Consider the following 10980-nt stretch of genomic DNA (forward strand, 5'->3'; position numbering starts at 1 on the left):
TTCTAAGCTTTACCTGTATCCACTTGTTGGAATGTAATTCTATTAGGAGGTTCAGGAGGGATGAGGGAACCCCCGGAGCGCCAATTTCCTTCAAAGGTGAGCTCGGTTCACGTTGTCGAACGCCGCCTAAAAATCCACAAAGCAGAAGTGGAGAGATTGTTTGGTACGCTCGTAGCCTTCCCTGAAATTGTTGGATCGTTAGGCTGGAAGTGTCGGGCTACAGATGAGTAAGAATTTGAAAACAAAGATGTAAATGATTACCACATGTAGGTGTGGTTTCCCGTGAGATGGCTAAGTTCGTTTAGCTGTTATTTTGCTGCCAGGAGTACCTCTGTGGAGTTGGCTATGGATGATTTAATTATTTTTAGGCTTATTGTGTGGCATGCATGCTTTCCAACTGGGTTAGGGATTGATCTATCTGGTGATGCATAAATTGGGATTTCCTGCGGCCGATGGTCACTGTCCCCTTTGTCCCATAAACAGAAGCCTTTTATGTATTAGATGAATGGAAGAGACACTAAGGTGTAGTCGATTGTAGAGGTTACATGGCCTAAGAGGAATGAGGCTGCCGGCGGGGAATCATAGACAAATCTGCCATTTAGTGCCCTTAGTCCCAAGTTCTCCAGATCTTCTAGCAGCTCAGTAGCACCCTTGTATGTTCTTCCATGATCTCTGTGTGATTGGATTAGAATGTTTCACTGGGAAGACTGGGCTTGGATGTCTTCATTTGTGGTGGTGCCTAATATGTGCTGATTAAAGTCTCCTGACAGAATGAAATTTGGAGTGGTATGCATACTCATCAATTGATAAAGGTGTTCAATCAATTCTTTTGAATCCAGTTTTTTCTGTTTCGGCTTTATGTATATGTTTATTATCAATACATCCTCCTTTTTTCCGGTAAGATTTAGTTGAATTTTTGTGCTGTTTACAGCTGGGAATACAGGCGATAATTCCACTGCACTATGAATTTGTGTTATTTTGATGTAAGTGGCCAGACCGCCGGATAGAAGGCCATAGTTGCTATTCCTTAGAGCGGGAGTGTGGAAACAGATGTATCCCTCTATTTGCAGAGGCACCTCTTGCCATGTTTCCTGCAGTAGAATGATATTGAAGGTTTTTAAATAGTCGAGAAATTCAGCATCAGCGGCCTTGTTGTTTTGCCCGTTAATATTCCATGAGCATATCCTCAGGGGTAATACACCTTGATTTCCGCAATGCCTCATTGTGTGTCTCTGTCACTGTGGGTGGCTAAGTATGTTGATAGTTCTGGTGATCCGAAAGGGAGTTGAAGCAGCTGCAATGTTAACTGATGTGCTCGTTTGTGTGTTTGATGTCTGATCCTTTTGTGATGACCGCCCTTTTGCCCCACTAAGTACGGAGGAAATTTTGTTGCATTTGCGGATTAGTCCTTCTCTTGCTATATCAAGTACAGGGAATGGGTATCCTGTGGTTTAGAACATGGTGGGTTGTATCCCCCTGGCTTTAAAGGTTTCCTGTTCTTCCAGGACCATATTTGCAATTCGGTCACTAATCCAGGGGGCTTTGGTGGATTCTGTTCTGTTTGCTTTATCCAACTTTACACATTCTATTGAGAGCAGGTCAGTAGAGCGTATGCCTTTTAGTGTAGGAATTGTGCCCAGGAGTTGGAGAATATTCCCTCTGTTCAAGATGTCGAAGGGTCCTTGCGATTCGTATTCTGGGATAAAAATAGTAATGGCTGAATTCCTGGTTTGGTTGACTGGAGGATTTTTTCCGAAGGTTGGCCCCAAGTGATAATTAGTGGTAATGTTAGTGAGTTGCTCACTTAGTTTAATCGAGGTGTCAGGAAATAAGGACTCTTGGGGCTAAGGGCCAATTGATCAATCTTGGCCATGGTCTGTGTTTGGGTGTTGTATTGAAGTGAGGCCCGTGTACCCAAGAATAGTGGCCCTTGGCTCGAAGGGGGGGTTTCTTTGCTTTGCTACAGGTACTACTTGTGCTATTGTTTTTTTTTGTTTGCTGTATTTTCAATTTAGATTTGGAACCCTCCCAGTCAATGCATTTACAAAACACTGGTCATTAACAAGGGATGAACATTGCAACCATTGTAAAGATCAAATTGAGAATGTTTCCCACGTGTTGTTTGTTTGTCCTATATATGCTGGTCCACGCCACAAATGGTTAAAACCAGTGTGTTTGAATCTTGGGACTCGCAGGCAAATAGTTGCACTCAGAATTTTAGAAACAGATTGCACACCTTATTTTGCAATTGCAGTTGCAGTCTCAAAATTCCTTGGTTGGGCATGGTTAATCCGCACACGTATGCTACTGGGAAAAGCAACCTAATGATTTATGGTAACCATGTTTCTCTTTTTTATCAAAAATGTTACAGATTGTAATGGAGTGATTTTATATTCTTGTACTAATTTCGTCAGCATTAATTGTTTAATACTTGTTTTTATGAAAGTATTTTAGATTAGTATTTATTGTATAGCGTTAGGGTCAAAATGCTTTTATGACTGCTGTCGAATAATGCTTTGAAACGTGAATTGCTATTGTTTTTTTTTGATTGCTCCCCTTGGTGCCTTAGTTGGGTCCAGAGTGGTCCTGTTAGCTGACGGCTCAAATTTTAAGGTTGGTGTGTAGGAGTTGGCACCCAGTAGCGATGAGACATGTACAGTTGAGCTTGAGGCCAACTCGTGATTTGGGCCTTCGATAGTAGGGGGCTCCCTTCACTCAGTTAGCTGTAACATTCGACTGGTGGTGGTGGTGCTGTCGTCCTGTTTTAGCTTAACTTTCATTATTCTATTACCTTGGATGTCGGTTTGGCCACTGGATAATGTTCGAACTGCCCCCAAAGATGTTTTTTTTCGGCTTGTGTTACATCCTTGTTTTCCATAGTGTCAGTGTCCTTTGACTGGTTGGATCCTCCCTCAGCTTCGTGGACGTATGTGATGGCAGATTGGACTTGTGTTTGCTGCTGTGATGTTTTTGTTGTAAACAAAGGGTAGAGCTTTGTGAGGCTCGGAGATGGTATTTTATTCCGCCCTTTCCTCCTAAGTTGGCGTCGTCGCTTTGAGTTCTTATTTGATGTTTGCTCCTTGGATGGCAGAGCGGTCCTGGTGGGCAGGCTGCCCTCGTGACAGATCAAAGAGTTGTTGCCAGTGTTTTTTGGGGAAATAGAGTCCCTGTTTGGAGCTTCTTTGGCTGCAGCTTTATTTGAGTTTGCCCTTAGTTTGTCTTGATGCATTGGCAGGCCTTCTATAAGGGGGGGAGACAATTGAGGGGAGTGACGATAGCTTGTCAATTATAGGACCACAGCTGCAGTTCAGTTTTACTTCCTGCTGGGCTCTACTGATTAAAAGATTTAGTTGGGCTAGTTTCTCATCAATACCCCCCACGAAGAGGGCGAGAGTATCTAAAAGTGTCAGCTGCAGATCCATTCTATCTGACTGGTAGTGTAAAACGTCAACCGTTCGTTGCATTGTGTTTAATAAGATGTCACATATTTTTGATGCCTGATTCCCAGTGCGATTTGGTGAGCCCGGGATTGAAGAAGAAGTTTGAGGACTTTTTCGTGAAGTTGAATTGTTGATCGCCGTTTCTTGATAGTTGCCTTGATTTTTATTAATGCAGGCTGTGGGCGGAAGCTGTTTCCAAGGAGTGTCCAGTGCATAGGTCAGCCCACTCCTGCGATCCAAGGTAGGAGATGGGGTCCTGCCCACTTCCCCTGGAGACTGAAGAGTCCGAAGAAAAAGATTCTTTTGGGATTTCTTTATCACCCCCTGTTTCCGCTCCTGTTGAAGATTGGGCCGGTTTGGTGGCCTCTCGATGTTGTGGTGACACAAGTGGGGGTTTGTGAAGTTCTTTTTGAGGCATGACTTTACAGAGGTGGTCGGATGAAAATTTTAAATTGTGCCCAATCGAATCCACTTGCCACTGAATTTGTGCCCTTGCCGTTCGTTGTTTTAGGCTCTTTTAAGTTGTGTGCCTCATTTTGCTTTTTGGAGTCGGTTGAGACTATTCTTATGGCGTTGCAGATGGGGTGGGGGTATGCAAGGATTGATGAATAACGTACTCCTCAGTACAAGTTTCCATCTCCTCTACCCCCTCTTGAAAAATAGGTGGGTTGTTTGTTTTGTATTTCCACATTTCTTCTGATGTTAGAGGAGGAAACTCCGGTTTGGCCGCTAGGATCCCCACTGTAGTTTGATCCGGGACTGGTTCCATGACTGTTAAGGTTGGTGGCAGTGTGGGGAGGAGAGGGAGGAGTTGATCTTGTAGACCCAGGATTTTGCCACTGAAAGAGATTATAGACGACTCTGGGTCCTTTAGAAATTGGAATTTTTATGAGATTTTTGATTGATGCAAGCGGGGTCGATAGCTTCCAGGGTTTTGTGCTAGATTACTGGGAACGTCCACTTCCTCCACTACTTTGGTGGCCATCACCAGAATTACTGTCCTTGATTTTGGATTTCCATTTTGTTTGGCTTCATGCACGGTAACAGCAGGCTACCCCTTTTTCCTGACCGACCTCATGGTTGTGGTGGTCTTTATTCTCTGGGAGAGGCCCTGCTTTCTCTCACCTTTCGCGTTGCGTTGTATTTGCCAAAAGCCCTCCTAGGGCGGATCAGGACGGGTCTGTCGGGACTGTCAGCTGCCAGCTTCCAGTGGGGAGGGGGCAGTATGGAGGGGGGATTGATTGGTTCAATTGGTTTCGGTCTGATCTAGTTTTGTGAATTGTTTGCTTCTTTGTTTTAGTTTTTGGGCTGTTTGTCCTATAGCCGTTGGTCCCAGCAGCCCTTGTTGCTACTGCCGGGGCTATTACATGAAAGAGACAAAGATGCAAGGACGATGACATGGGCAGCTGACGTGACTTACGCGAAGTCCTCCCGGCTGATGCTGTGACGCTGATAGTGCTTGCTTGCGTATTGTAGGTCCAGGTTCGGGCCTGTTCAATCCTCAATCCTCACTCCCGTAGTGTTTCACAGTGAGCACAGGGTGGTGTGGGGCAGAGAGCACGTTAGCACATGGGCAGGAGCAGACCGCCACTTGGCTCCCCTGGGCTCCACTCACCCAACACCACGCAGCACCGTGCGGCACCCTGCGGCTTCCTGCAGCTCACAGTGGTTTCCCCACAACGCACGTACAGGGCACACTGGGGCACACTGGGGCTCACTGGAGCAAGTGCCAACTAGGAGTAGTGTGAAGTGAAGGGACCCTGTGCATGCACAGGAGCGCGTGCAAGACGTGTGCGAGCAGGAGTAGAGCACTGGGCCTACACAAGCTGCACTGTGCTAGTGCTCCACCTCGCGGCTCTACCCTCTCCACTCACTGCACTCGCCTCCCGCGCCCCCCTGTGGATCCCTGTGGGTCCTTAAGGCCTCCTGTGTCTTACGGCCCCTTGTGACTCCCGGTTGACTTCTTGCGGTTCAGGGATCAAAGTTCAAGATTCAGGGCTCGCGTTCTCCCTTGGTTCTCGGCCGCGGTTCCAAGCTGCCACGGGCCGCTATCGAGAGGAGAGCAGGTTCCGGGCTACGTTGGGGATGTGAGGGGAATGTGGGGGATGTGAGGGTAGGGGAAGGGGCGGTGAGCGTTCAGTTTTTTCAAGTTTCTCGCTCACTTGCTCACCTCACCCAATGCTTTGTGCTGTGGCCCCCCTCACCACTCACTGATCACTGTGCCACTGTGCTGGATGTCTTTCTGGCAGTCCTCAGCTCTCTGTAGATTTTTGGTAACAGTGCCGGCTTTCTCAGGCATGGTTCAGTTCACAGCTCCTGATGCAGCTTCATGGCAGACTCGCGGCTCCTGGCTTCCTGCGGCTGCTCGCGGCTCCAGGTGTAGCTCGTGCCTCTTGGCCCAAGCGGCTGCGGCTGCTTGGGGGTCCTGCTTGTGGCTCCTGATGCAGGCTCGAATGGCCATACCTCTTTGCTTTGTTATCCCGACATAGGGGCTACCACCCAGTCGAGGTACTGGTCGATTGACTCAAGGACGCTGCGTACTGGCAAGACACCTTGATAGCTTATTGGAACTGGAACCCGGCCAGTTCCAAAAGATATTTGTTCTCCACTAGAATTATATTTAAGGTTGCTGGATGTGTTGGTAGTGGTTGGTAGTGGATGGTTTTGGCCCTGGTGCACAAGCTACAGAATTGCACAGAACCCAGGCCTCCACAATTAGTGCCCTCGGATGCGCAGGGGTGTTCTGCGGCTTACTGAAGCTCCCTCATTAAGGTGAATAGAGACACCAAGGTAAGAGCTCCTGCTTCCCCCTCCTTCTCTGGTGGCTGCCCCCTCCACCACTGCCGCTCCTCCTTTCCTTCCGTGTGTTAACCAATATTTATTTTTTTTTCCAAAAATTCTTTCCCTTCTTCCTCGCTGACTTTGTGTGTATTGCAATGTCTCTGTTTATCTCACAGAATGGATGACATCTGTGGATATATGTATGGCCTACTTCTGTAATCTGCTTTTTATTTGTTTTTTCTGTATACCTGAATTTAAAACTTCAATAAACAGATAAAAGCTATAATCTATCTATCTATCTATCTATCTATCTATCTATCTATCTATCTATCTATCTATCTATCTATCTATCTATCTATCTATCTATCTATCTATCTATCTATCTATCTATCTATCTATCTAACTATCTTTGTTGTGAGATTTCACGGCTGAAACACATTACCTTGTGAGCTTAATGTTGCTTTAATATAGACCGCATGTTGTGTATGTATATATACCACGGACATTTGATTGGTAATAATTTTGCCACTGTTTGAAGGATTGCCACAAAACTTTGTAGACCGCTTCCTTTTTCTACATTTGCTGATTAAACAAAGTCTTGTGGTGAATAGATACGGGGGAACAAAGGAAAAAGGGGGTCCCAAAACATGCCTTTTCACCAACGCATTGCATTTCCATAGTGTGTTTACTCTGACCTAGCGGCATAATGGCAGAACGGATTTGCATGAAATTTGGCAGAAATTTACACTATGGTGTGGAAATGGCCTTTCTGTTATTTGACATGAATTGCTACAGTAGCTTTTAAGCTGTAAGGGACAGAACCTTAGTGACCAGCATTACACCCCAGTACCTTTGCGGTGTACAGCGGTACATGGCGATGAATAAACACTGTATTGTTGATTAATCAAAGCCCTTGCAAAATGAAAATTCAGTCATCTTGTTTAGACCACACTTTCTATTTGTTCTCTGTTTTAACTTTTTTACATAAAATATCGCTTTGTACTATTTGTGTAATGCATAGGAAGAAATGAGTTTAGGAAAGTGTGTAGAGGTAGTGAAAAGGGATTTAATTTTTTTTAAAGTTTACCGTAGTACTTTTGATAACATATCTTGAAGTACTGCAGTACTTTTCAAATGTAAAAATACCTATATGTCTGAATAGACACTGTATGACATGCCAGTACACTTCGCTCTATGATACGCCACTCTATGACATGCCACTTCACTCTACTCTATGCTATGCCACTCCGCTCTATGACACTGCACTTCACAATACTCTACTACACACTATGCCCCTGTACTCTACACTACTCATCTCCACTCTACGCCACATCACTCTACCCTACTTTATGACATGCCCGCTCCACTCTGTCTCTCCATTCTACGACATGCGACTCCACTCTACAACATGCCACATTGCCTTACACTACTCCACTCTACGCCCCTTCACTCTAAGACACTGTAAGATATGCCACTGTGTGACACACCACTCAACTCTACTCTACAAAACGCCACTCCATTCTACTCAACTGCACTTTACAACATTCTATGCCCATCCACTCTGCACCACTGTATGATACTTTATGAGACCCCACTTTGCTCTACGACATGCCACTCCACTCCATTCTATGTCCCTCCACTTTAAGACACTCTACTAAATGCTGCTCGGTGACATGCTACTCCATTATACTCTAGGACATACCTCTTCACTCTACAACACTCTACTACTCTGTATGCCACTCAACTTACACCACCTTACTCCACTCTGCAACACTCTATGACATGCCACTCTACTCTACGACACACCACTCCACTCTATGACATGCCCCTCCAGTCTGCGCCCTTTCACTGCATGACTCTCCATGCCTCTCCACTCTATGGCACACCACTCTACTCTATGACACACCACTCCCCTCTATGCTACTCCACTCTGCTCTCCATCATGCCACTCCACTCTACGCCACTTCACTCTATTCTTGACATGAAACTCTAAATTATGCCACACCACTCTATGCCACTCCCTTCTATGGCATTCCACTCTTCACCACTCCACTGTACCCCACTTCACTCTACATCACTCCATACTATCCCATGACACTACTGCATGACACTACGCCACGTCACAACATTCTATACTGTGACACTCTATACCCCAACACTCTATGACACAATACGCTATGCCACTTTACTCTGCACCACTCAACTCTACACCACTCTATGACACTCTAAAACAATTTGCACCCCTCCACTCTGTGGCACAGTGACACTTTACTCCACGTTATGCCACTCCACTCCAGAACACTCTATTTCCCTCTATGTCATGCTACAGCACTCTGCTCCACTATATGGCACTGTGCAACACTCTATTTCACTCTACGACACTCTATGTGACTCACTCTATGCCATGCCATTCCACTTTAGTCCACTCTGCAGCACACTGCACCACTCTCTTCCACTAATCCACTCAATGACACTACACTCTACACCTCTCTGTGCCACTCCACTCGCTGCCACTGCACTGTACTACACTCTATAACACTGCACTCCCCTCTATGCCTCCTCACTCTAAAGCATTCTACTTCACTGTATGCTACTCCTTTCTACTCCACTCTATGACACTCCTCTCTATGACACTCCACTCTATGACACTCCAGCATACAACTCTGTATTCAACTCTATGCCCCTCCACTCTACCCCACTCTATGACACTCTATGACACTCCACTCTGCGACATGTGACTCCACTCCAAGCCGTTCCTCTCTACCCCACTCCACTCTAAGACACTCTGCAGCATGCCACTGTATGACATGCCATTCCACTCCACTCTGACACACCACTCCACTCTACGCCACTTCATTCTACAACAAACTACTATACTATATGCCCCTGCACGTTTTGCCATTCAACACCACTTTATGACACATCACTCCAATATACTTTGACATGCCACTCCACTCTACAACACGCCATTCCACTCTATGACATGCCACTCCACTCTACGAAATTCCACCGACCACTATGACACTCCATGCCACTCCACTCTACGCCACTCCTATCTACCCCTACATACCACTCCACTCTATGACACTTTGTGCCACTCCACTCTACCACACTATGTCACACTGTGACACTGTACTTCACTCTACCACACTCCACTCTACAAGTGCGGTAACCATTGGCATGGAGACATGGGTAGATGGCGGTGGGCATGTGTTGTCACCCAAATCGCTGTAGCTACAGCCTGGCCACGGCCGTGTGACCCAGCACCACCCCTTCACAAGTGCAGTAGCCATTGGCATAGAGACATGGGTAGATTGCGGTGAGCATGCATCGCCACCCAAATCTCGTTAGCTACCGCCTGGCCATGGCGGTGTGACCCAGCACCACCCACTTCACAAGTGCGGTAGCAATTGGCATGGAGACATGGGTAGATGGTGGAGGGCATGCGCTGCCACCCAAATCGCGTTAGCTACCACCTGGCCACAGCGGTGTGACCCCAGCACCACAACCTTCACAAGTGTGGTAGCCATTGGCATGGAGACATGGGTAGATGGTGGTGGGCATGCGCTGCCACCCAAATCGCTGTAGCTACAGCCTGGCCACAGCCGTGTGACCCAGCACCACCCCCTTCACAAGTGCAGTAGCCATTGGCATAGAGACATGGGTAGATGACGGTGGGCATGCGCTGCCACCTAAATCGTGGTAGCTACCGCCTGGCCACGGCGGTGTAACCCCAGCACCACCCCCTTCACAAGTGCAGTAGCCATTGGCATAGAGACATGGGTAGATGGCGGTGGGCATGCGCTGCCATCTAAATCGCGGTAGCTACCGCCTGGCCACGGCCGTGTGACACCGCCATGGGGCATTGCCTACAGCCAATGGGAGCGATGATTGCTGTGGCATGATGCACATTTGAAAATCGCGTAAGGCGTGCTCCGCCACCGTGGATGTGGCCATTGGATGGGTTTGAAAGATGCACCATTGCGGTAGCGCACCCCGGGCCCCTGCGGTGCATCACCACCATGAAGCATTGCCTACAGCCAATGAGAGCGATGATTGCGGTGGCATGATGCACATTGGAAAATCATGGAGGGCGTGCTCCGCCACCGCATAGGCGGTCATTGGATAATTTTGAATGAGGCAGACCTGGACAACCAATTGTTGCAGCTTTGCACCTAACAAACGACCCCAGGGGGCTATAAATCTGTGGGAGTGAGCATCACATTTCTACTGTTCACAGAGCCTGCTGCCTGGGACCCTCTCCTGCTGCTGCCTGAAGATCCTTCTGCCTGGGACCCTCTCCTGCTGCTACCTGATGAGCCTGCTTCCTGGGACCCTCTGCTGCTGCTGCCTGAAGAGCCTGCTGCCTGGGACCCTCTCCTGCTGCTGCCTGAAGAGTCTGCTGCCTGGGACCCCTCACCACTCACATCAACCACAGGTGTTCCATGTCCACAGGGATGGCAAGGACAGAGAAGATCTGTGCCAGTTCATTCACTAGCGAGGAGCTGTAGGTCCTAGTGGATGAGGTGCCGGCACAGTACCCAAGGCTGTTTGGTGGACCCAATGTAGTGGTAAGTTATCATAAAGGGAGCTATAGGGCAGGGGGGGTGTCAGACATGCATGGGACTGGTGATGTCTGCGAGCCACTGAGGGTGTTCAGTGCAGTCATCCTGCATGTGTGTGTGAATATCTGGTACCCTCTACGCCCTCATGTATGCATGCAATCATATCTGTTTTGCCCATGCAGAGTGCACTTGTG

The sequence above is a fragment of the Lissotriton vulgaris genome, unplaced genomic scaffold, assembly GCF_964263255.1.
Source record: "Lissotriton vulgaris unplaced genomic scaffold, aLisVul1.2 SCAFFOLD_424, whole genome shotgun sequence".
Lineage (NCBI taxonomy): Eukaryota > Metazoa > Chordata > Amphibia > Caudata > Salamandridae > Lissotriton > Lissotriton vulgaris.